This window comes from Cynocephalus volans, chromosome 9 (genome assembly GCF_027409185.1).
Source record: "Cynocephalus volans isolate mCynVol1 chromosome 9, mCynVol1.pri, whole genome shotgun sequence".
Lineage (NCBI taxonomy): Eukaryota > Metazoa > Chordata > Mammalia > Dermoptera > Cynocephalidae > Cynocephalus > Cynocephalus volans.
Genome location: NC_084468.1, coordinates 140766301 through 140792962, shown reverse-complemented (window position 1 = coordinate 140792962; position 26662 = coordinate 140766301). Strand labels below are relative to the sequence as shown.

Here is a 26662-nt window from a genome sequence, read left to right as displayed (position 1 = left end):
TTTACATTTAGGGTGGTTACTGAAAGGTATTTTATTACTTCTGGCATTTTATGGGTTTTCATTTGGATGTTTTAAATATCTTTTGTGGCTGCACCCCATCTCCTTGACCTGACCAGCCCTTTGAAGACATCAGTTCTAGCCCCAGGGTCCTCATGGCAGCTGAGCCACTGACTGAGCTGGAAGTGGCCATGGAGACAGTGATCACTATCTCCTTTTCCTATGCAAGGCAAGAAGGCTGGAAGAGCAGCCTCAGTGTAAACAAGTTTAAGGAACTGGTCACTCAGCAGTTACCTCACTTGCTCAAGGATGCGGGCTCCCTAGATGAGAAGATAAATAGCTTGGATGTGAAGAGGACTCAGAGCTCAAGTTCAATAAGTACTTATTGGGGAGCTGGCCAAGGAAATCAGGAAGGAGAAGGCCCTGGAGATCAGGAAGAAGTAAAGCCAGCTGACTGAGATGGGAGTGGGAAGGACAGGGCTGGGCAGGGCTGGGCAGAACCTCACTCCCCCCAAATAAAGCTTCCTACTTGAAATAAATAAATAAATATCTTTTGTTTGTTTTTTTCCCTTTTATTGTTTATCTTCAGTGTTTGTTGGTTTTGGGAGGTGGGAAGATTTAGTTCCTATCTCTTTCTTGTTTGTATTTTTGTTCTACCAGTGGGTTTTTTTTTCTTCTCTTTCTTTCTTGAGTATTCATGGTAGTGATTATCATTTTTCAGATTCCAAGTGCTGCAGAACTCCCTTGAAGATTTCTTGCAGGACTGGTTGTGTGGAGATGAACTCCCACAGTTTTTGCTTGTCTGGAAAATATATTATTTCTCCTTCATTTCTGAAGGATAGTCTTGCTGGATATAGTATTCTTGGCTGGCAGTTTTTTCTTTTAGTATTTTGAATATATTATCCTATTTTCTTCTACCCTGCAGAGTTTCTGTTGAGAAGTCTGCTGTTAGTCTTAGGGGCTCCTTTATAGGTGACTTGATGCTTTCCTCCTGCTTCTTTTAAGATTCTTTCTTTGTCCTTGAGCTTTGCCAGTTGACTATAATGTGTCTTGGAGAGGATCTTTTTGGATTGAACCTGTTTGGGGATCTCTGAGTCTCCTGAATCTGAAGGTCCATGTCTCTCCCTAAACCTGGGAAATTTTCCACTTTTATTTTGTTGAATATGTTCTTAATGCCTTTTCCTTTCTCCTCCCCTTCAGGAATACCTATGATTCAGACGTTTGTGTGCTTCAGGTTGTATGCTCTCTCTCTTAGATTTTCTTCATTTTTAAAAAACTCTTTATTTGTCTGCCTGAATTATTTCAAAGAGACTGTCTTCAAGATCAGAAATTCTTTCTTCTGTCTGCTCTAGCCTGCTGCTTAAGCTCTCAGTCGTGTTTTTTATTTTGTTGAATGCCTCCTTCAGTTCCATGAGTTCTGCTACATTCTTTTCTAAGGTATTAATCTCTTTGTAAATTTCTTCCCTCATATCCTTGATAGTTGTGCTCAGTTTATTGTGTCAACTAACTGCATCTTCTCATTCTGTTTCCTTAAGATTTTTACTCCTTTGGTGGACTCATATTTTCTTCTTTTTTCATATTTCTGGTGTCTCTGCTTTGATATCTGGTCATCTGGTAGAACAGTTGCTTCTTCTATTACTCTCCTTCTCTGGACTCCACTGGTGACCCTCCTTATGTCAATGTAGTCAAGTGGTCAGTGGTCTGCTTGCACAATGGCAGCGGCTGCTGCAGCAGGCTGCCCTTGCTGCAGCAGTGGCTGTGGTCGTAGCTTTGGCAGGCTGCCCATGTGGCTGTGGTGGCTCCAGCAGCAGTGGGCTGCTCACATGATGATGGTGGCCATCTAGCCATGCCGGTGGTGGTGGTGACTATAGCAGTGGCAGTTGCAGCAGCCACCCACTTGGCTGCAGTGTCTACAGTGGCAGCAAGGGTACCTCATGAGGGCAGCAGCAATGCTGGCAGCTGCAATTGCTTCCTTTGTGTTGTGGTGTCCACGGCTGCTGTGGCACTGGAAGCTGCAGCTGTCTTCCTCATGTCTGTGGTGTCCTTGGCATCAGTGGGGTCAACTTGCAGGGGCAGCAATGGTGGCAGTGGTTGCAGCTGCCTCCCTCACATCTGCAGCCACAGGCCACCAAAGGACTGCTGCTCTGAGGGGAGCTTCTCTGCAGTGGATGCTGGCTCTGGGACTAGACAATGGCTCTTTCTACTGTGGCGGGGTTGGTGGTGGGCCTGTTTTAATCTTCTTCTGCGAGAGGAATGCACACTGGGCACCTTTAGTCACTGTCTTCCTGGAAGTAATCCCATGAGTTTATTGGAAGCAGTTTGATTAGTAACTGCTGCTCCTATGCTTTTAGGTTGTCCTCAAAGAAGTTTATCATTTGAGAAAAGAACTAATGTATGTAGCGAGGATGTTTTTGCCTGATGTTTATTCGGCTCATTCAGAAATTTGACAAATGAGCCTTATGGTTCTTTCAATGGTTAGACCCATTGTGTAATTGCACCAACAATTGAAATACAGTGTTTCAAATTTTGCAGTCCCTGCAACCATTCTGTGGTAACTATTAGAACTGGAGAGTCTTATTCACACTGGCAGTTGTAGTGATTAATCTTTAACATTGTCTCCTCTCTTATTCTCGCTACATGCAGATGTCAGATATGCCCATTAGAGTACATTTCATAGTCTTACGTTCCCAGCACCTGCCTCTGACCCTTGCCTTGGCTCGAGTTCCCTGACAAGCCAGCTGTTCTGCACTGCACATCTGCATGGCCAAATTATTCCCATGTTGTCAACAGATTATCAAATATACTTATTAAAACACTCACTTCCATGTTCCACTTGATTCCTTTTAATTTATTTCCTTGCTATATTTCATTTTTGTCCTTGAAGTCAAGGATTAGCCTCATGAGGCAACATTACAGAATGAAGTAATACTGCTATAAGATCTCATCCTTCTGTCTGCCTCTATTAAAAAATAAATATAGTGAAAAGCCATTCTTCATCTGACCTTATCCTTAAGTGTCTTATTGTAAAGTCCAGAACAGGAGGATGTAAAGCAGTTCTGGAAATTAAATTGCTCATTTGATATTTAAAGAAGTGCTTGCCTCTCTTCCAGTATGACTTTATATATCTTCAGTCTTATGATGGACTTCTTTAATTCATTTACTCAGTCAACAATTCGCTTATCCATTCTACACACATTTCTTGTGTGGGTCTCCTATGTTCAAAGCACTGTGTTGGCAATTAAGAGTTAACAGAGGGAAATAAGAGGTAGCCCTTACCCTCTAGGAGCTTACAGGTGGAGAAGATCCATTAAGTATAATATAAAAAAGAAAAATGAAATTAAACGAAACTACCGTGAAGGCAGCATGCTGAGTGTCTGATTTTGATTAGAAATATTTTCCAGAAAAGGAAGCACTTATAAGAAACCTTGTTATTATAAGATTTGTATTAATAATGAGAAAAGGTGAAGGACGGTAAGAATAAATAGGCTAGGGGTAGATTATGAAGACACTATTCTGCAATCCTGAGAAATATGGATGTACATAAATTTACAAGCCCTGGAGAAAACCACTTCATGTTTTTGAGGAAGGAAGTATTGGAGGTTATCTGAATTTTAGATCACTTCTGGCAGCTGTTTTGAAGATAGATTAGAAAGGAGAGAGGAGACCAGTTAGGAGGCTGTTGAGACCATCCAGATGACAGATTACTTCTATTGCCTGCCTCTCAACTAAAATGGAAGTTCCATGAAGGCAGGGACTTTGATCTATTCACTGCTATATTCCCAGCACTCAGAACAGTGCCAGACATATGGTAGCTGTTCATAAGTATTTGATGAATAAATGAATAAATAAATCGGTGAAAGAATAAATAAGCAACCTAAATGAGACCATGAAAATGCAGAGAAGAGGACAGAAAGAGACATGAAGGAGATGAAATTGTTGGAAAACCTCCCAGACTCACCTACCTTTGCTCCTACCTATCTGTGGCATTCACTTCCTCAGTATTCACCATCTTCTCACTATCTGGAGCACAGGTTGGTGACCTATAGCTCCGGCACCATATTTGTTTTGCTACTTATTTTTGTAGGGCTTATGAGCAAAGAATGGTTTTGACATTTTTTAGTGGTTGAGAAAAAAAAGCAAAAGAATAGTATTTTGTGACATATGAAAGTTATATGAATAACAAGTTCAGAGTCCATAAATAAAGTTTTATTGGAACACATTCATGCTTATTTGTTTACATATCATCTATGGTTGCTTTTGCCCTACAGTGGAAGAATTAAGTAGTTGAGACAGAGACTGCATGGCCTGCAAAACCAAAAATATTTACTCTCAGTTTCTTTACAGAAAAAGTTTGATGACCCTGATTTTCTTTCTTTTTTTGTTTTTTCTTTTTTTCTTTGCTGACCCTGATCTTAAAGAGCTGTTGGGGAAGGATTTGAAGTTTGTTTGAAATAAGCAATAAAGTGTTCATCAGTGGAAGCTCCTAAGATGTAAAAATAAAAAACAAAAACCCAAAAACAAAACCTTGTAATAGGTAAGACAAATCCTCAAATTAAAAAAAAACAAAAAGACAATAATATTAGCTATGTGTTATGCGTCAAGTTCTTGGCTAGGCACTTTGTTAAACAAAATGGATCATCTCCCCTCCTTCCAACAAGGCTGCAACGCAGGCAGCACTATGCCCGTCTTACAGAGGCAGAGCCTGAGACACAAAGGTTGGATACCTTCCTCTGGGTCACAAAGTCAGCACCAGACAAAGCCAAGATTTGAACCGACAGTGGTTGAGCTTCAAAACCACGTCCTCATTTGTCACTTTAGAATTTCAGACATAAGTGAGCAAGTAACATTGGGCACGCTGGGAGGGGAGAGGGGACATGAGAGCTGCTTACCATCCTTGAAATCACAGTTCTTCCATGGCAGGAAGATAAAGAAATGTGGAGCCATGAAGCCAGGTACACATCTCCTTCCCCATCGCGATGTGGCTCTCCCAGCGGAGGAAGAGTTAGGACTGACTGATCAGCACTGGGCAACCGCAGCTCTGTTTGAGCGTGACAGCTCCAAGTCGTCGCCCTAGAGCTGGCCCTACACATGAAGGAGAGCTCCAAAGGAGATGGGACAGTGAGGGTTTTAGTAACCTAGGAGCTGCCAAAATTATTGTTGGCAAATCAGGGCTCAAGTTGGTGGCAAGAGGATGAAAGATCCAAGAAAACTTGCCAGTGTTTTGAAGAAAAACTAGAAACACCCTGAGGGATAAGCAAGAATAGTCAGAGACGATCATTGTTAAAGGAAAAATAAAGAGACCAAGGTTGGGCACCAATTGGAAGTTATACTTTTAAGCGGGGAATACAATCCAGCATGGATTATGAGGTTTGGGAGAGGGAAAGTGGCTCATTTAAAGCCAAACACCCACAGAACTACCTTATTAGGAAAGCCACATTTTGGGGTATTGCTGGTTGGGTAGTGATATGGAGAGCTTTTGGTTAGGTCAACACTGGGCTGGCTGGAGGTGATCTGCTAACGTGGGGGGTCCACCTCTGACTATGGCATCCACATGCCTCTGCTTCACAGGCAGGTGCCTGGGTCAGCTCTGTGACCAGGGCAGGGTCTACCCAGGAATCTGTGAGCCAGACACTGTGCATGCACATTGCATCACACTATTTCTAAGGCACAGTTGAAGCTCAGAAAAGTCTACTGACTTGGCTAAAGCCATGGAGCACCCTGAGTAGACACACACACACACTTGTGTTGCAAAGTATGTGCACTTTCCACCACACTCTCTAAAACTAAGTCTTTTTGACTCAGCTTGTTCTATGGTTTGCATGTGTCCCATCCAAAATTCAGGTATGGAAACTTAATGGCCTCTTCTGTCAAGATGGCAGAGTAGACGGTCCCCAGTATCACTCTCTCCCACAATCAACCAATTTACAACTATTAAAAAGCAATGACTGCCAAGCTGGGGCCACTAGAGCTCAGAGAAAAAGGAGGAGAGACGTACAGAGTGCATAAGGCAAGAGAAGCCATGATGAGAGAAAGAAAGGACTGCCCTGACCATTTTGAGCCCCAAACACCTCAAGGCTGGCCCTGGTGGGTACACGGAGCAAAAGCTGGCAAAAGCCACAGCTGTGCCCTTCATATGAAGTTGCTTGAGGCAGCAGGGGAGAAGAGGGCCTTGGTGGCCCCCAGGCCAGCAAGACCACTAACAGGGTTCCCATGGACCCACATAGGAGCAAAGAGCCACAACAACTGAAAAAAGGAGCTACTCAGAGGCCAGCGAGTCATTGCAAGGGACTGATGCATGGCGCATCCCATGGAAAATGTTTGGACTATGGGCAGTGGGGGAGACTGGCCCACTGGGGGAACATTGGGGCACAGCATGGGCACCTGATCTGCCCTCCAATCAGCACAGGACCACTCAGTGGAGACTCATCAAGAATATAGAACTGCAGGGGGTGCAGTTTGCTGAAAAGACTCAGGCCCAGACCAGAGTTTCCACACAACCCAGGTGTACCGGGCCTCACAAGACCTGGAAGTATATGCAAGGTCAACAATTAAAACCTGAGCTGCACAAAATCCTTCCCTGAGGAATCAGCAGAAAAACAGCAATTTAGCTCAACCACAGGGCTCAAGTGCTGGTTCTCACAGGAAGTTCCCCCATTTTAGAAGTAAGCAAAGGACAACAGATTAGTTCCAGTGCAGAATATAAGTGGTGGGAACAGTGAATAATCCAAAAGAGAACTGAAAGAAAAAACAAAATACCCACGGATCAGAGACAAAGTTCTGATATTAGCTTGTAAAGGTCTAACAGCACCAAAGAACACCTATGAAACCTAGAAGGACCAGAAGTCCCCTAGGCTCCTAAGCTGGGGTGAGGTGGGGACCAAGAGCAGCAGCCACACCACCCTGACAACTGCATCTAAGCCCACTGATGGCCACCAGGCCACTGCCAGAAGCACTCCAGGCTCCCGAGCCAGGGTGGGGGTGCTGAGGGCCTCAGCCACACACCCCTGATGCCTGCACCCAGCCCAGCAATGACCAGTGAGATGTCACCTGAGCTAGTACAGTGGGAGGCCTTGGAATTGGCCACACCCACCCCTGACATCCACACCCAGCCCAATGCTGACCACCAAGCCAACACCAGAAGCAACCCAGGCTCCCAAGCCAGGGTGGTAAGGGACCAAGGGCCTCAGCCACACCCCCCCAAAGTGCGCACCCAGCCCAGCAATGACCAGTGAGATGTCACCTGAGCTGGTGTAGTGGGGGGCCTTGGAGTTGGCCACACCCACTCCTGACATCCACACCCAGCCCAATGATGACCACCAAGCCAACACCAGAAGCAGCCCAGGCTCCCAAGCCAGGGTGGTAAGGGACCAAGGGCCTCAGCCATACCCCCCCAATATCTTCACCCAGCCCAGAAATGCTTGCTAAGCCACCACTGGAAGCACCCCAGGCTCTTGAGTCAGGACGGTAGGGGGCTAGGGGCCTCAGCCATGCCCCGTGATGTCCATATCCAGCCCAGTGACAACCACCAAGCCACCACTGGAAGTACCCCAGGCTCCCAAGCTGGAGTGGTGGGGGGCTGAGACCAAGGGCCTCAGCCACGCCCCCTCGATGTCTGTATCCAGCCCAGCAATGACTGAGCTGCTGCTGGAAGCCCCCTGTGCTCCCTTGCTGGAATGAGGAGGATGCCGTGGGCTTCAATCATTCCCCCCTTCTTTCTCCTCCTCTCACCCTATCCCCATCCCCCTTCCTCTCTTCCCATCCTCCCCCACTGCTCCACAACAACATCATAGAATGTAAAAAATAATAATAATGATATATAAATAAATTAGAAAAAAAAAAGAAACTTAGTGGCCACTGTAATAGTATAAGAGGTGGGGCCTTTAAGAGATGATTAGGCCATGAGGGCACTTCCTTTGTGACTGGGATGAAGGTCCTTATAAAAGAGGTTTCATGTAGTATCTGTTTTTGCCCTTCTGCCTCCTGCCATCTGAGGACGCAGTGTCCCTCCCTGTGGAGGATGCGCCACAAGGCACCATCTTGGAAGCACAGAATGGCTCCCACCAGACACTGAATCTACCAGCACCTTGATCTTGGATTTCCCAGCCTCCAGAACTGTGAGAAAATAAATTTCTGTTCTTTATAAGACACCCAGTTTCAGGTATTTTGTTATAACAACACAAATGGACTAGGGCAGCTGGCAAGTAATGGCTCTTCTTAATTTACTGCAGCCCACAAAATGACAAAGGAACTAACTACAGACATGTAAGTGCTCTCACATTTATAGTAGTATTGAGGCAGGATAGAATAGGGCACGCCCCAGGGAGGCTGCTCATAAATATTCAGACTGGATTGGCACCAACCACCTCCTTGCCTGGCAGTTAGTGAACCCATAATGAGCTGACAACAGTTTAACCACCCTATCAATCAGCATGCTACACCTGGAAATTTGCAGATTATAAAAACTGCCACACTGTGCACGAGGAGGAACAAACGTGCAGACAACCACTACATGACTTTCCACCCATGATGCTAGACCAGAAAGGCCACTGCACATGACCAAAACCTGCAGAAACTCAGGGATGCATGACAGGAAGCTGATGCAATGTTGCATTGGCCTATTAGGCCTTAATTACCCTAGATCCTCCTCCACAGCCAAATATTCCTCCCTTTAGTTCAGATAGAGAAACACACCCATCCCAGGACAACATATAAACCCTCCCCTTAGGAATCTGCAGGATTTCTCTTACTCATGGGGGATGCCTGCACACATTTCTGTGTGTACTTTTACTTAACAATAAAGTCCTATTGTTTGAATGTTCTGTCTGTCTGTCCCTTTTTTCCTTTTCTTTCGCTGATCACCATGATGCAGACTCCACTTGGTCCTGTGAATGATATTTTCTTCACAGTTTGACCAGGAACCTGGAACTGCCATCTGTTAACAGTATATGGTGATGACAAAATTTTAAAGATGACTGAAACAGTATACGGAGGGTCAATATTTCCCCAAATCTGCATGTAAGTGACCCAGTGTTTAAATTCATCTGGATTACATAAAAGTAAACATATAGAATCGTCTGAGCATGAAAAACTGTCTCTTTCTATATATGACAGATGTTGAGGTCTCATCTACAAAACTCCTGTCATAAGGACATTTTTGCAATCTCCTCTAAACAGAGTGAAATACAGAAGAACTCTGTTAGTCTTGCTGGAATTTCGTGGACTGTTTAGGCCTGTGTTTTCCCAAATGTTTCATCAAATGCCGTTCCCATGAGTGTACCATAAAGGTATATGCATATTAGGGGGCAGGGAAAGCGCACCGGCCAGTCCTTGCCAGTCCTATACAGGATCTGAACCAGCGGTGGGAGCGCAGCACTGCACTCTCCCAAGTGTGCCACGGGGTGGGCTCTTGCAGCATCAACTTTAAATAGTTTAAGTGGTCTTTTCACAGATCTTCTCTTGTTTTTGCTTGTTTCATCCACCTCTCTAATTCATTGATGATTACTTTTTTTTTTTTTGCTCATTGCTTTACATTTAAAATATTTATTAAATACCCTTGTATCATCTGTTATAATCTGTCTTCATCTAACAATTTTCTCCATTTTCCAGTTGCTTCTAATACATTTGGGGAGTATTCTAATTATTTCTTTTTCTTTTTTCTTTTCTTTTCTTTCTTTCTTTCTTTTTTTTTTTTTTTTTTTTGGCAGCTGGCTGGTACAGGGATGGAGCCCTGGACCTTGGTGTTACCAGCACCAAGCTCTAACCAACTGAGTTAACTGGCCATCCCTCTAGTTCTCATTTCAGATTTTATCTATCTAGATAAAACAGCACATGACTAAAGGCCTACACCCTGCAAATGTGGCATGTGTGAGGAGAGTTAGCATACAAAACATGTCGATGTTAAGTTGATTGTGAACACAATGGTTTAGTGGGGCAATTAAGAGCCCCACCCTCCAGGTAGCCTTCCTGGGTATGGAGAGCTTGTTATCTGAGACTCTGGACGAATAACCAACCTTTCTATGCCTCATTTTCCTCATCTATATACTGGGAGAAATAATTCTACCTATCTCATTTGGTTATCAATAGGAATTAATTGTATTAACACATCTAAAGGCTTATAATAGCACCTAGAACATAGTAAACGTCACATACTCATTAGTTATTATTTCCACCATTAAAATAACATAAGCATATAAGCATAAAGTGTGGAGAATTTTTTTTTAAGTATTTTTTTCTGTCTTTTTAAGGTCCAGATTATATAAAGGATCATTTACCTAAAGTTCATCAGCACACTTCCTATATAGGAGAAAAGCATCCAGCATTAGAAAAAACTGGAGATCTCAGATATTTATGTAGGCCTGCCTCAAACAGAAGCTTGCCAGCAAAATACAAACACGAGTATGTTGGTGAAATTGGTTGGGGAATTCAAGAGTATCACTTTATCAACCAATCAAGAGTTGAGAGTGGCTTTCATATCAAGGTATTGTTCTTTGATTTATACTCTGCGTAGTACATGGTTTTCTGACTTGGATTCTTTCTGAGTTTGCTTCCATAGGAAATGCCAGGTGTTTGATCTCTCACTGAGAAGTAATGGGATTTGAGTTTTGCAGAAAGATAAAGGTGTGAATCAATGTACCTGTTGCCACAACGCTCCTTCAGCCCCTCTAGTACATGAGAGGAGAGCTGTGAAGGAAACGAAGCCGCAGACAATCCAGAAGCAGTTGGGTTTGGCTTTGGAGTGCATTCAGATTCACACTGATGCGAGGCACTTACACATCCACCCCCACCCAGCACTGCTTTACGAGTGGGTGTAAAGGAGGAAGGCTGAGCTGGGCATCACCCACAAAGCTCAAGCACGAGTCTCAGATCTTTAAAATCCACCATGTGGATAATGCCTTTGTATCAGGTAATTTGGGCTATGTAGTAAGAGGTTTTTTAGAAACCTTGTTTTATTCCCTTTTGGTGATGTGGACACAGGCATGAGCCCATACAATATCCTCTGAAACAGAAGAGGGCACAGGTGACTTTAGAAGTAAAATCTGAGCATTCCAATATGTTTTTCCAGGCAGGCCTTTGCATTGTCTGAAAATTGAATGTATCAATTGTGCGATAACCAAATTTCCTCTTAAGGCAATATGGTACAGTCTCATGTGGTAAGGATTAACCAAAAAAAAAAAAAAAAACCCAAAAATCTTTTCCTGGCTCAACCTACAGCAGTACAGGAGACTGGTGGAAAGCTCAGTCTTTGGAGTTAGACTGTGCTTCAGGTCTAGCTCTGTGACCTTGGGCAAACGAGTTTACCTGTCCCATATCTGTTCCTTCCTCTCCACATGGCAGTATTTAGAGGCCCACTTCACAGGAGCACCTGAATTCTCATCCTGATGGCTACCTACTAGCTGTGAGTGGCCTTGGTTAAGTTCCCTAACTGTGCTTCAGTGCTTTCATTATGAAATCTTAGTATCTACCTCATCAGGCTGCTGTAAATATTAAACAGGTTAGTATTTGTGAAGTGCTGGGAATAGTGTCTTTCGCATATCAAGCCCTACATGTGCTTATTATTATTATTGTTATGTTTTGAGGATTAAACATGAGAACACAAGGAAGGGCCCTAATCACCACATCTGGCGTGTGGCTGACATCCAAATTTCAGCTTTTAGTACCGACCGTTGTTGTTGTTTTTAATGTTACTCAGTATCAGAGAGAAAGAATGCTCAGATTCTTAAACTGTGTCCTATTCCACTTAGGCAATAAAGATGAAGATCAGAAATTTGATTAAATATCACACTGGCCACCAGCAAGAATAGTACAGCCCTGAAGCAAGGCAGCTGGTTTAAAGAGAGTCCAGAACTTTCGTTGCCCTGCTGTTGCCCTCTGGGTGATGCCCTGCTTTCGCGCACAGCCCTCAATCTGTCTGACCATCTTGAGCGTATACAACCTCCTTTCCTTCTTCATCTTGAACTTAAGAACCCGTTTTTCTGCTCAAATGAAGTGCAATCAAGCATGCCTTGGTCTTTAAAGGAAGCTGGGAATCCAAAAGAGGTGACAGCCACAAGTTAGCCTTCCAGGAAGGTATTTGTTCCATTTCTGTCTTTAGTATTTCACAGACTGCTTTTAGTCGCTGCTCTGCTCTTGGTCTCTGTGGCATTGCATGTGAGCTGTATGATGATTTTCTTCTCCAACCGGGTGCACACTCAGAAACTGGTTTTGTTTGGCATATGCTGTAATGGATTTGCTCATCATCTGTGCACTTTCTTGGCTCTGGCATTTTAACAGTTATTGTTTTCAAGGGTCTACCTGTCTCACATAACAGTCTTGAACAATGCTTCAAAGGCTTTCATGGACTTAGAGCCTGATAATAAGAACAAAAAGACTCACTGAGAATGACTGTACATGTTAGCAAAGAACCATCTATAACTTACCTACTAGGTAAGACGTAGGTTTGGTCAACAGGGCTGCTAATCTCCTCCTTATCCAAGTATGCCTCCCCCTCTACATCCAAGGCAGGTCAAACTTTCATCTCTTTTCAACCCTGTGCTTCAGGCAGCTCGTTCCAATCAGTCAGACTTGGTGCATGAGTCGACACTTTGAGCTGATACATACACATGCAAACATGCTCCTAATTACAGGTAATATACAAGAGCGGTGGCATTATTCTCCCCACCCCCACCCCACAAGGTGGCTGGTAAATTCCTCGCGGTGGTGTCACTTAGGGCCATGTCTCCATCCATCTCCTGTTCTTTCTCCAGTTCCTTGTCTTTCTGTAGACCTCTTCCACCTCCCTCACGCTTCCTCTTCCCATAATAGTCCAAATCAAAATGGTCACTTCTTGTTTAATCCTAACTGCAGACTCCTCAGTGCCTCTCACTGCAATCGCTCAGAATTTAAACGTTAAGCACAAACATTTGTCCGCTGGGTTTTCATAGCTGCAACAGCTGCTTTTCATAACTTACTGCTCCGGGTTTGAGTAAGAATGGCAGCTAAGGCCGCTCAGGCACCTCCAATAGATTCGGTAAAATGCCTGAGGCAGCCGCCTCCTACCTGGGAATGGTCTCACCTCCTTGGGGCACTTGAAGGGGTTCTATAGATCATCTGGCTTTTGGCAGGAAGATAATAACTTTCATGCTGAGTGGCACCTGAAAAATTCCCCCCATATTGTGGAGGTCAGTAAAAATCACAAGATTGGGTTTCTCTTCTGGATTTTTTTGTGTTTAGCTATTTCCTTTTCATTTTTATGTGGATTACAATGATATAATAACACATGTATATAAACCGAAAGACCATTACTTTTGTTATTATCTCAGGTTTAAAAGCAGCACATTCTTTTTTTTTTTTTTCTTAATGGATTTGGTCTCTGCCAAACTATATATGTTGTTTCTGCAAGAATATATGGAGACAATTGAAACAATTCCTTTGGTTTCAACCCTATGCCAAACTGAGGAGCTTTTCTGACTGCTCTGTAGCTGGTCATGTCTCCTCTTCCCTGGCCTTTATTGAACCTAAATGTCAACAGGTCAGCTGGCTCCTCGATGCCCATTTTCTGCTCCTGCACTCTGACCTCATGACAAAATGAGCTAAGTCACTTGGTTTTCCCACAGAAACTGCACTTGATGACTAAGTCTTCATTGGTGTGATCCCAAAGACAATATTAAATCAATCATAATATATATTATAACCAATATATCATACAATACAATAATTTTTAAAAATCCATATAAGGAGATTCATGGGAACCCATCAATATATTTACATGTGATGCAATATAGTAAAAACAAAATTTTTCAGGGGCTTTGTGATTTCTGCCTCATGTTTAACTGCCACAAACTTAGCTGTCATGAAACAGAGGGTTTCTATGCAATAGTTTTATGGACATTTGAACAGACTTCTGATGAAATGTTGAATTTCTTGATAACTGTGGGTTAAGCTCATCCAAAATTCCTTGCTTTATTTGACATTTGCCTCATTATAAATTTATTTACAGAAGGTAAACATAAAAAGAGCTACAATTGACTGAGTGTTTAATAAGGAAGTTACTGTGGTTATCTCCATTTTACAGATGAGGCATCAGCAGGCGAGGTTCCATGCCCGAGGTCACACAGCTAGGAAATGATGGAGCTGGGGTTTCAACCCAGGCCACGTGAATTCAAGGACTCAGAGGGACTACAGCGCGTATTAGATGAAATGATAGACAGTGAGACTGGAACATTAGATGGGAGCCACCGGGCCAAGTGCACATCTGTTTAATCATTTTTCTGTAAGGCAGGGTCTACTTCTTGCAGTTATTTGCATCCTCACAGTTTGCGGCTTAATATAAAAATAACTACATTAGCACCTTTCGTCCTTCAGTGCTGTATGAAGCTGGGGTCAATTCTAGTTGCCTTCTCTTCTAAAGGCACGCATCCCTTTGTCTATGGTTCTTTCAATTTTCTTCCAGCTTCTCACTGTGCTTTGTCTACACACAATATACTTCACTTACAATATTAAAATAAGTTGTGGGAGATACTATTCAGATATTAGACATAATAAGAAATAACTTGAGGGCCGAGCCCGTGGCGCACTCGGTAGAGTGCTGCGCTGGGAGCGCGGCGACGCTCCCGCCGCGGGTTTGGATCCTATATAGGAATGACCAATGACCGGTGCACTCACTGGCTGAGTGCCGGTCACGAGAAAACGACAAAAAAAAAAAAAAAAAGAAATAACTTGAAATAGTTATTTCTGAATTTTTATTTGACAAATACTCTATAGGCTTTCAAAACATATCATCAAATGTAATCACTGGCATTTTGGGGTGAAAAAGGTGACCGTGAGGTCTCATCCAGCCAAACCTTCTTTCCTTGTCCCATCCTAACCCCCTGCATTCTTCCATATCATGTACTATTACAGAACAATGTCCTCCCTTTCTCAAATCCATCTGGAAAAAAAAAAAAGTATCACCAGTGTGGAATTGATAAGTATGTAGACCACCAAAATCCATATTTCAGAATTTCTGCATTATTTTCACCCAAAAATTCTCATTCATTTTTGGGTTCATTTAGAGCCATCGAAACAGCCATCAATTTTGAGTCTCATTAAAATTCCTAATCTCCAGATGTTATCCACATAGAAGTTTCAAAAAGGTAATGAAGCTTCCTTTTTCAACCGAGTTATAAAAGAAAAATAGAAAATAGCTTTTCTAAAATTAGGCATTTCTTTGGAGTGCTGCTGTTTTTTTCCCAAAAGGATGTATGTTTGGTTCTCACTTTTTCCTTTTTGTAGTGATTTGCATCCTAACAGTCTGTGGCCTGATATAAAAATAATTACATTAGCACCTTTCATCCTTAACTGCTATATAAAGTAATACATTTTATGTGACCACAGGAAACCCTTAGGAAGGGAGTGCCACACGCTGACCATCTGTGAGGGACAAGAAACATTGGCTGAGGAGACCAAATAACCCACTTTTTTCTTGAAAATAACAATACCATTAACCTCCTATTACACGGATGTTATGTTTTCCCCATTTTACAAATGTTAGTTTATAGGATTGTGCAAATAAATAGAAGGAAGTAATTTCCTTATAAAATCTTACTTTTATCTGAATTTCTAGAAAATAAATTTTATGGCTGATGCTTCCTGTCGCTAGCAGACCGTGGAAACCACGGGCAGGCTTGTGTCACTTGTTGGCCCTCCCTGTGCTGTGTTCCAAGCAGTTGCATGAAGAATAATGCATCTGGTGTGGATTTAAACAACATACTCCAAAATCACAAAAGCGTCAAAGAAATCAAAAGGGACATTAGAAAATACCCTGAGATGACTAAAAATTAAGATACAATATACAAAATTTTTGAAGACAACTGAAGTAGTGCTTAAAGAAAAATTTATAGTTGTAAATATGTATATTAAAAAAGAAGAAAGCCTAAAATCAATAACCTAAGCTTCCATATGAGGACACACACACACCAAAGAGCAAACAAAATCTAATGGAAGCAGAAGGAAGAAAATACTAAAGATTAGAGAAGAAACGAACGAAATACAGAATAGAAAAGCAGTATAGAGTAACAACACCACCAAAGAAAGTTCATGAAAAATCAGCAAAACTGACAAAGCTTTAGCTAGACCAAGAAAAAGAGAGAAAACTCAATAACTAAAATTGGAAATTAAAGAGAAGATATTGCTACCATCTTTACAAAAATAAGACTATTTAAAGAAGAATTATATGGGGGCCGGCCCGTGGCTCACTCGGGAGAGTGCGGTGCTGATAACACCAAGGCCCCGGGTTCGGATCCCATATAAGGATGGCCGGTTCTCTCACTGGCTGAGCGTGGTGCTGACAACACCAAGTCAAGGGTTAAGATCCCCTTACCGGTCATCTTTAAAAAAAAAAAAAAGAAGAAGAATTATATGAACAATACATACAATACAGTAATATGAACAATGTTAGATGTTACATACAATGGAAACATTTCTAGAAATACTCAAACTATGGAAACTGAGTCAAGAAAAAAATAATCTGAATAGACCTATCACAAGTGAAGAGATTGTATTAATAATTAAAAACTATACACTAAGAAAAGCTTAGGACCAGAAACTTCACTGGTAAATTCTACCTAACACTTGCAGAAGATTTAATATCTATTCCTCCCAATCTCTTAAAAAAAAAAAATAGAAGTAAGTATTACGAGGCAAGTCTTACCATAATTCAAAGACGCTGCGAAGACATCAGAAATAAAGAAAAAGTCAGACCAATGTATCTTAAGAATATAGATGCAAAATACTTCAAATAAATTTAAAAAAACATAAAAATAATTATGTCCCATGCCAAAATTGGATTCATTCCAGAATTACAAGGTTGGTTAACAGCCAAAGATCATTTACCGTAATACACCATATCAATATAATAATAAACTAAACCACATGACCATCTCAATAGATGTAGAATATAAATCTAACAAAACCCAACATTCTTCTATGAAGATAACATTCCACAGGTTATGAACAGAAGGGAACATTCTCAAACTGATAAAGAGCATATGAAAAACCCACAGCTGACATCATCCTTAATGATGAAAGACTGTATATATTTTCTAAAATCAAGAACAAGGCTTTAAAAGCCTGTCCAGCACTGGGTTCTGAAAGACAGACCTGAGAATGGTACCTCCTGTCACCTTGCCAATTGCTTTCACAAATAAAGCCTTTCTTCTCACAAAAGCAGGTGCCATGGTATTGGCTTCTGCATGCATCGGGCAGCGAGCCCTTGCTGAGTAACAATTTGGCAACCCAGATGAGACAGTCTTCGAGACTGACTGCCTGATGGCATTGAAGCCCCCCAGCAGGGCATGGACGAGGGTGATTCTGAGCGGCCACCTAGGCCAGCTTTGTCTGTAGGCTTGGACGTGATGTTCCTGCTTTCTTGTCGTGGCATGTCAGGCCCTTAGGGGCTTATCCAACTTATGTGGGAAGAGCCTGGCCAGGGCTGGGTTAGGTCTGGTCTGGTTAGCATCTATCGGGTGGTAAGCAGCGGCATGAGGTGGTTTCCCCATCTCTTCCTCTTATCCTTCCCCCTTGGTTTTGACTCTTATTTGAAAGCCTTGGTTTGACTTCCAAAGGGAAACCCTGGTCAGGCATTGTTGGCGTTGGGGGAATCATTGATTGGAAATAGAAAAATTCCCCTGACAGATGTTAAAAAAATAAAAAGAATAATGCATTTGAAATGAGAAGTGTCTCTGGTTGTAACTGGCAACACTGGCACATTCTACTGGGCATTCCAGCCCCAAATGACTTGGCCTGTCAACTCAATGCACAGCTTTCTCTCTCCTGTGGAGGTGAAAGTTATTGGTAAATTGGAAAACAATATTTCCTAATTTTTCAAGGGTTTGGATCCCCTTACCAGCCAGTCACTGAAAACCAAAACCAAACAAATAAACAAACAAACAAAAAAAACCTTCCTAATTTTCACATCTTTTGTTAGGATGTGGACATGTGAAGAAAAAAAAGGAAAGAAAGAAAAAACAAAAAACAATGTAATGTAAAGCCTGGTGGGCAATTTTACCCCTTAATTAAGGAAGGCTAAAAATACACCGTGATGATTACTCACTTATGTAGGGCTTGACAGAACATCTTGAGAATGTGCCTAAAAGTAAACACCACCTTTTTAAATAAATGAAGCTTCTTCAAGTTAGTAATTAAGCCTATGTCATAGGTTTTCAACAAATATTATTTGATGATGATAGGGACATACAAAGCTAAGAAAAAATTGAATGACTTAGAATTGGGTTCTATTACAATTACAGTACGACTACATAACTAGGCTGTTTTAAGTGTATCATCAAAGAATTGTGAAATTTGTGTGATTTAATATCCCAAGCATGGGTGGGTAAAATACCAGGATATCTGTTTTCAAAATCTGGCACTGATCGTGTGTTTTAAAGATCATTGGGAGGAAATGTTTAAATCACTATAAATTTACGATTATATTTTCCCCTATTATTCACATACAACACTCCCAGAGTACCTCAGCTATGCTGACAAAAATGCATAGAATGCAGAGCAAATGAGACCAGAAATCTGGAGATATCTATCTTTTCCCAGGATCGAATCTATCAAATTAAAGAACCTTAACTGGAAAGTTAGAAACAATTTATTAAATATAGGGGGCCCCTGCTACATGGTCCCAGCCTTGTGTTTGGGCACAAAGAAAACAGTACTGAAAGTATGTGCCACCGTGACCTCTTTCAGTTGGAGAAAAATTTATGGGTTTTCTTTGTGGTGGTGTTGAAGTTTTTTTTTTTTAAATTTTATTTTGTCGATATACATTGTGGCTGATTATTGCTCCCCATCACCAAAACCTCCCTCCCTTCTCCCTCCCCCCTCCCCCCCAACAATGTCCTTTCTGTTTGCTTTTGAAGTTTTTAATGCAACGATTGTCAGTAATTGTACAGTCCCAGCCACATTCCAAATAGCTTTAAGCAACCTGAGGTCTGAGATCCGTTGTACCCGACTTTGTACTGACAACATCAGCACCACTCCCGCCACCCCCTCCTGGTGCTTAGCATGGGGTAGATGATTGTCAATAAATGATGAAAGGTAGAGACCAAACTGCTGCTTTTTTCATGCAGTGTCTTTGTTGAGAGACTAAGTTGTAGATGGAGAGAAATTAAATTTTAAGTGTGCATTACATTGACAATTATTTACTGTCTTCCCAATTTATGCAATAAAATCATTCAAAAACACTATTTACCTTTTTGTTTGTTTACTGAAACTTACATATACCATAACTGTTCACAGTGCCTGACCTACCACCTCTAGTTGCAGAGCTAATTGAGCAATTAACTTGGGGGAAGCACACTTTTTAACCTAAGAATTAACAACAGTGGCAAACACCTTAGAAAACTCCAAGGGTGAGTACAGTTATAAAACAGGCATTTGATTATATTTCAGAAAAGGTGCACTGAGCACACAGAGACTTGAGAAGCTCTTGTGTAGCTTTTCTGTAGCTTGAATAGTTGAATCCACTTGGATTTCACACCCCGGTAGGAATCATCAACCAACTCTAGATAAAGGGCTGATATCAGAATGATTGGTTACCCGTCAGAGATCATAACAATTCCCAACAAAATAAGTCTTACCCTTTCTTTAAAAGAAAATCCTAGTGTGTCTGGAATTATAGAATGAATGAGAAAAATGTTTATCTCCCTGGAGGAGTATAGGGAGAAAATAACAAAAATTTACCTTTTCTCTGAGAATTGAGGCAATTAGCATCCATGTTGCTTTTCAGGACAAATCCACGTTGGTGGCCTTAATGACTATTGAATGTGGCTTACAAGCTAAAGTAGCCAGTTGAAGAACTTTTTATTTTCCACTTTTTCTCCCCTTGCATGCAAGCTCACTACTATTTTTTTTAATAAATCATGCCTCAGTTTTCCCATCTATAAAATGGGAAATTTTATATTGGTTTTATATTGCTGCATAACAAATTGCCACAAATTTAGCAGCTTAAAGCAACATTCATCTACTTTCTCACGGTACTGTAGGTCAGAAGTCCGGGGATGGCATGACTGGGTTCTCTGCTCAGGTCTCATAAAACTGAAATCAAGGTGTGGCCTGTGGCTATGATCTCATTTGAAACTTGGGGTCTCTTCCAAGTCCACATGGTTGCAAGACCGAGGTCCCATATATTTGATGGCTATCAGCCAGGGGCTCTTCTCAGCATCTAGAGGCTGTTCACATTCCTTTCCACCTGACCCCCTTCATCTTTAAAGCTGGTAACGGAGAATCTCCCTCATGTCAAATCCCTCTCATATTTGAATCCCCTTTGCCAGGAAGAGCCCAGGTCTTTTAAGAGCTCACCTGTTAGGCTAGGCCCACCAAGGATAATCTCCTTTTCTTAATGTCAAATGATTTGGGATCTTAATTACATCTGCAAAATCCCTTCGCAGCAGCACCTAGATTAGTATTTGGTTGAATATCTAGGAAAAGGTATATACACCAGGGCATGAGAATCTTGGGGCTATCTTAGAATTCTGCCTATCACAGGGATAATAGTGAAACCTAAGAGTGTTGTTAAATGGATTAATTATGTACGTAACGCACTTAGCATAGTATTTGAGTGCAATGAAGCTCAATAAATGGATCTAATATTATTAATGACTACATATACTATATTTTCTTGTTTGCATGGACTTTTGAATTATAGTATTATATGCACACTAGAAACATGATAGAATATGTTGCTCATTATTTGGATACTCCAAAGAAAGCAGAGATACTGGGTCCATAGTCAACAAACTAAAAAAATCAATGTTTAATCTATTTGCTGAAAGTTGATGAATTCATTCAAATGATTTAAACGCAGTGCAGTTAAAAAAAAAACAAAACCCAAAACCAAGAGATCCTTCATATTGGTACTCGAGCCCATCTATAATGTGGCATGAAATGAAGTATGGGTCTCTGCACTGCTCACTTTTGCTTTTTAACAAGAAAAATGCATCCCAGAATCCATGCCTTAAACACTGACATTTTTCAGAAAGAATTGTTTTGTTTCTACTCCTGCTCTGAATAGAAAATGAATACTTCAAATGCTCCATTCATGCAAAGGCCTTTATGCCCCCTTTCTGACTTCAATAGTTCAAGTCTAGAATAGGCAACATTATGCATGTTGCTACAACAATGGGAATGCTTCTCACTGGCTGTGGAAAGAAAGACACCTAAGGGGTTAACAGTAATATTTTGCAAATTGAGGCAAGTGAAGAAAAATACATTAGCATAAGAAAAGGTAGCCTTAGGGGATTTTCCACTCAAATGTTTGGTACTAAGAGCTCTATGTTACCAAGGAGGAGGGCAGAGAAGAAAAACCTAGTGTCAGCGAGCATTTGAAATACACTGCCATTGTATTCATTCTACTGGGGAGAAAGACCTCATAGTTATAGAGATGGAAAATGGCTCTTTGTAGTAAGGAAAGTCAAAATTGGATATACCAAGAAAAGCATCTTGGGGAATGGCAACAAAGCAAAAGGATTCCTCAGTGATCAGTCTCAAAAAGATTTCCTAAGTATATCATGACTAGAGTAGAGGTGGTTCGAGATTAAAAGGAAAGTCTTAAGCAATCATTTTCATTTTTAACTAGAGTGAGCCCCAAATGTCTGCAATTTATTTAACTCAAATTTAACTATTTTTACTCATTTCAGAAATTGTGTCTGTAATGATGAATATGTTAATTATCCTGATTTGATGATCACATATTGTACACAGGTATTGATAGTCAACTCCGTACCCCACAAATATGTGTAATCAACTATGTTTAAATAAGAATAAATACATAAGAGAAATTGTGCCTATCTCACAGTGTCTGAATGTAGTTAGCAGGTATTTCCCTTTTATTAATGCCTAGACCTATTTAAAGATTGCTTTGTAGGAAATATCCAATTTGGAATTATATTATTTTTGTTAGTTGAAAACATTCAAAATAAGTGTAAAAGGTTCTCATTGATTTCCTTAAGATATAAGAAAATACGAATTAGTTATTACCTGTTTCTGTGAAGATGCCGAATTAGTTTTTAAATCAATCCTTTCCTTACTCTTATGAATAACTGACCAGTAAAAAAAAAAAAAGGTTTGTTTTTGAATTTTATTAGGTTTAATACCACAGTGAGCATGGGTGTCCAAATCAGTCATGATGCATCCAATTAATAAATTAAGATAGAAAAGGGCCAACTTAGTTTAGATAAATTTTTTATGACATTATACACTGATATCTATGGGAGAAAATATATCTTTTTCTATGGATGGAAAAAAATGTGTTACTTTGTTTCTGAGAAAGATCTTTCCCGATTAAGAAGATGCAGTTTTTTGTTATTAAAAATGGGAATAGCATAAGATCAAAGAAGATCAAGTCCTCGAAAATTTGTCCAGAAGCTGATAATAAAATTATTTACAAGTCAGTGGATAAGGTCAGTGTTCAGAGAACCACAGGTCAGGAATCAATTCAGAAACAAAGCCATCCCATGATCTTTCCATTATATGTAGATGATTACTTTTGAAATTTCCTGTAGAATAGTGGGGCAACCTGTATTAAAATCCTGTTTATCTCACCCCTTACTGTTTATTCATTTTATGTGTGGACATTGAAGAGATCAAGGTCTCAGGTCTTTATCCCTGAGACATCAGTAAACAATCTGCTTTCTCAAGCACAAATAACTGAAGTAGTCAATAAGGAAAGTCATTCTAAACCAAAGCTTGAAGGAAAAGGGGGGAAAAAAAGAGAAGATAATAAAAAAGTACTAGGTAATTCCTCTGATGTTGAAATTTTCATAATACGATTTTGCAATTTTTGGAGATGTTATAAATATAGCATCCCATATGAATGTAAGTGAGAATGCATTCCAAAGTGGAAGTGAAATACTTTTTGGTAATCCATGTCATGGTTTCCCAAACCTAGTATGGAAAACTGAGAAATAATTATAGACCAAAACCTTTTTCAATACAAATATTTTTCCAGTATAAATTTCACACCCGTATTTCCCATGTTTATTCACAAGATGTGCCATTCATTGGATAGCTCCTGGGGAAAAGGGGCCGGTGTATAGAGGTCATTCATTCAGTAGTAATAGATCGTTTCAGTGCACATGGGAAGGTGTGGAAATTATTTTTTAATGGGAGAATTGGTTCTAAGCTACCAAATATTTTATCAATACTCTAAACTATGCTTTCTAAAAGGACTTTTCAGAGCTACACTTTACCATAGGCTGTCTGTAATGCAGGTCTTTTCTATGTTATTGCCATCACATTTTCTAATTCTGTGAGGACAAGGTAAAGTAAAAGGAGCTAAACTGTTTGAGTCTAAATGATAAATAGTAGTTTATAATGCCTGCTTATTTTAGACATAGAATCATAAAGATAGTAGAAGAAGCTTGGAGACTATGGACTACACCCTTCTTGCTACCCAATACCCCTCCTTTTAAAGAGAGAGAAAGTAAAATACAAAGGTTTATATTTATTTTACTTCATGCACTTTTTTCCCTCAGTTCACAAATCAAAAGATTATCTTCTTCCCTGATCTTCTTTTTAACTGAATTTAGCATTTCCTGTTTCATTTCCCAGCCTGACTTCCTTTTTGACGTAAGAATATAGACCCGTAAAACTGTTGGTGCCTATTTCCCTTGGAATGATATAGTACGTTAATTTTTTTCCTTTACAGTATGATGAACCAAGTCGAGCTGCTATTGAAAAAATAACCCACAGATATCAAAACCCATGGTAAGCACACATTAATATATTTTTAATGAATGAATGAACGTGTTTCCTTCCTAAGTTAGTAACTGGGTTAATTTTCTTTTTTAACTTTTAAGTATATTACCTCTTTTCTTTTTATTTCACATACTTTTTTTGTAAAATCACAGATTTTTATTCCTAAGAAACGTAGTGAATGTTCACTACCTGCTAGGTTTTAATTCAGGGGAGGAAAGGAGTAAAGCAAAGCACAGTTAGAATAAGAAACTGTTAGAATATAGTGAAGAAAAGAGGGAAGCAAACCTGCAGGGACCAAGAATGGCAACTGGATGAATAGATTAGCTTTAGCCTTTATAAATAATTCTCTGTGGAAAAAACAACTTTAATTTTTTTGGGGGGGGTTGAAAGAAACCCCTTATTTCATGCTGTTCATCTAGAAACCATCATAATGGGTAATCTTGGTTAATAAACATAATCCTACTGAAGTCACATAATGATTTGAATTCATGCTATCTTAAGGCAACTTCTAAATGAAATTCAGCATGTCTAGTTCAAGGCATGTTAAATTATGGGAAAAGAGCAAAACCTGGGCTTGTCATCTACATGTAACATATAATTGAGATTCCTAAGAGGGAAGCAAAGGCTTGATCAGCATTGCTCTTATAACACTGCAGACTGAATATTGTCTTTGCCATCATAAGCTTCTGTAGGTGACGGTTTTTGGGACCTATGTCACCTCATTTTTAATTGTTGAAGTTTTCTGCTATTAGCGTGTGCTAAATTATTAGATTTTAGTCTCTTTCTGCTGTACCAAACAACATAAACTGCATCATCAGATAAAGACAAGACTTCAAACCCCATGTCAAAAGCCTATTTTAGGACAATAAAAAATTTCACTAGGCAATTCCTATAACTTAATAAGCATAATCCCATGTTTAAAGCCATAGAGAAATATTTACACTTTATTGCATGAAAAGCACATGTTCCCATTAAAATACTGCACTTCATTTGTTTAGATAAGATTGCAGGCATCTACTGCAAATACTGTCAAATATTTCCAAGCAAAGAAAAACATTAAAGGCCATTAAAAATCAGTGAAAGTAGTGCAGCCTTACAACAACAAGGTCATGAGTTTGTATCCCCTTCCCCACACTAGCCTGTGCCAAAAAAAAAAAAAAAAAAAAAAATCAATGAACTTCAACAAACATTGGTGACAAAAGTGTGAAAATTTGCTAAATTACTTTTAAACATTAAATACTTGTTGGAAAGTATCCGAGAAACCCTGAAGCTTTGAATATTTTTCTTGGATGAAAGAATGTTGACTACAACCATTTTTGGAGAATATGTTATGGATTTACCAGGTCTTGAGGATGCAAATGTTTATGAAAAAGACCTTGTACTTAGGGAGTTGTAGATTCAGTTGGGAAATTGGGCATATATACATATGAGGGATCTTTAAAAAGTTCATAGAAAGATTCATATTATCTTTTAATTCCATTCTTTCACAAACTTTTTGAAGTACCCTTGTATATATGAAGAAAAATAACAAAATCAATTTGCATATGTTGAGTGGCAAATTAACAATAAAGACAATGAGAAAATCATAGCTAAAAAAGTTTTCAGATTTAAATAAATGTATTGACAATCCCCTGGACCCTCTGGCTTGGGTCCTGCTATGAACTAGTCAGACAGCAAAAACCTGAATACTGCTCCCTCTTGTAACTCTAAACACTTGCACTGTTTAAAAGCCTTTGTGGTCCACTCCTGGGCTAACAAAGTACCTTTGAATAGGATGCTGACTGGGACAGGTCTGGGTGTGCCCCTCCCTTGCTTTCTGTAAGTTAGAATGAGGGCCAGCCATCTCTTTCCTCATCCAGGTGAGTGTTTAGCCTCCCAACCATTTTTCATGTCATGCTCTTACTCCATCAACAGCATTCTCTCAATAAATTCAGCACATCCCATGTTCAAAGCACTGCTAGATTCTGTGGCCACAATGGTGAGCAAACCAGTCTCAGTGTATGCCCTTCTTGGAACTTGCATTCTAGGGGAAGAGAGAGACATTAAAACAACTATATGGCTTTTTAAAAATATTATACTGTTCTTTGTGCTTTCTTATAATTTTTAAAAACTCCAAATTTAATTCATGCCTGTGGCAATAAATCAAGCCATATAGAGTTATATTTTTTAAAAGTTAATATCCTGCCTTAGTCTATCCAATTCATGATGGAACAGTTCATTATAAATGGTACTTATAGGATTCAGAGAAAAGGTTCTCCTAGAGCACCCACCTGGACTGAGGGTTGGAGAAGTGTTCAGTGAGGAAGTAATTATTAAGCTTATATTGAAAAGGCGAGTATAAGATCATTCCTGGCAGATGGAACATTAACCAGGTGCTGAGTTAGGAAAGAGTACGTACGTCGCATTAGGACTTATCCTGCTAGACTGTAGAAAACAACGGGGAGAGCAGTAAAATGAGGGTCAGATTTTGTAGAACATAGTGGGCCAGATTAGAGAAGTTGCATTTTAATCTCAGAACAAAAAGGATCCATCAGAAGATGTAAACTAGGAAGTAACATGATCCTTTTTTTGTGGTTAAGATCAATCTGGAAATTTGAGTGTTGTGTGGAGAATGGATTGAAAGGTGACAAGAGAGTTGTAGAAAGATCATCTAAGAGACCCATTCATTTTTACTGGCCCATCTTGGGTTTTCAGTAGGCTTTGAAAACAAGCCAAAATAAACTGTGATTATGGAGAGCTGGGGAAGGCTTTGAGTTGAGCTTTTAAAGAAAAGTAGGCTTTAAATAAATGGAGAAAAGAGGAAACTACATTTGCTATAATGATGGGGAGTAAGCATGTGTGTGCAGCAATCCGATGAAGCACATTTAAAATTATTTTTACAGGTGAAGACATTGAATTTCAGAGATTAAGTCACGTGACCAAGGGTCACAGAGCTAATATTTTAGTCCAA

General features: G+C 40.1%; 1 protein-coding gene and 1 pseudogene across 1 annotated transcript in view; one reads left to right on the top strand and one right to left on the bottom strand.

Moving 5' to 3' along the window:
• The window catches only part of FNIP2 (folliculin interacting protein 2), a 226989-nt gene that overhangs the window by 29795 nt on the left and 170532 nt on the right, over positions 1 to 26662 (bottom strand). The window lies entirely within an intron of this gene.
• LOC134385597 (protein S100-A13-like) lies at positions 153 to 441 on the top strand (annotated as a pseudogene).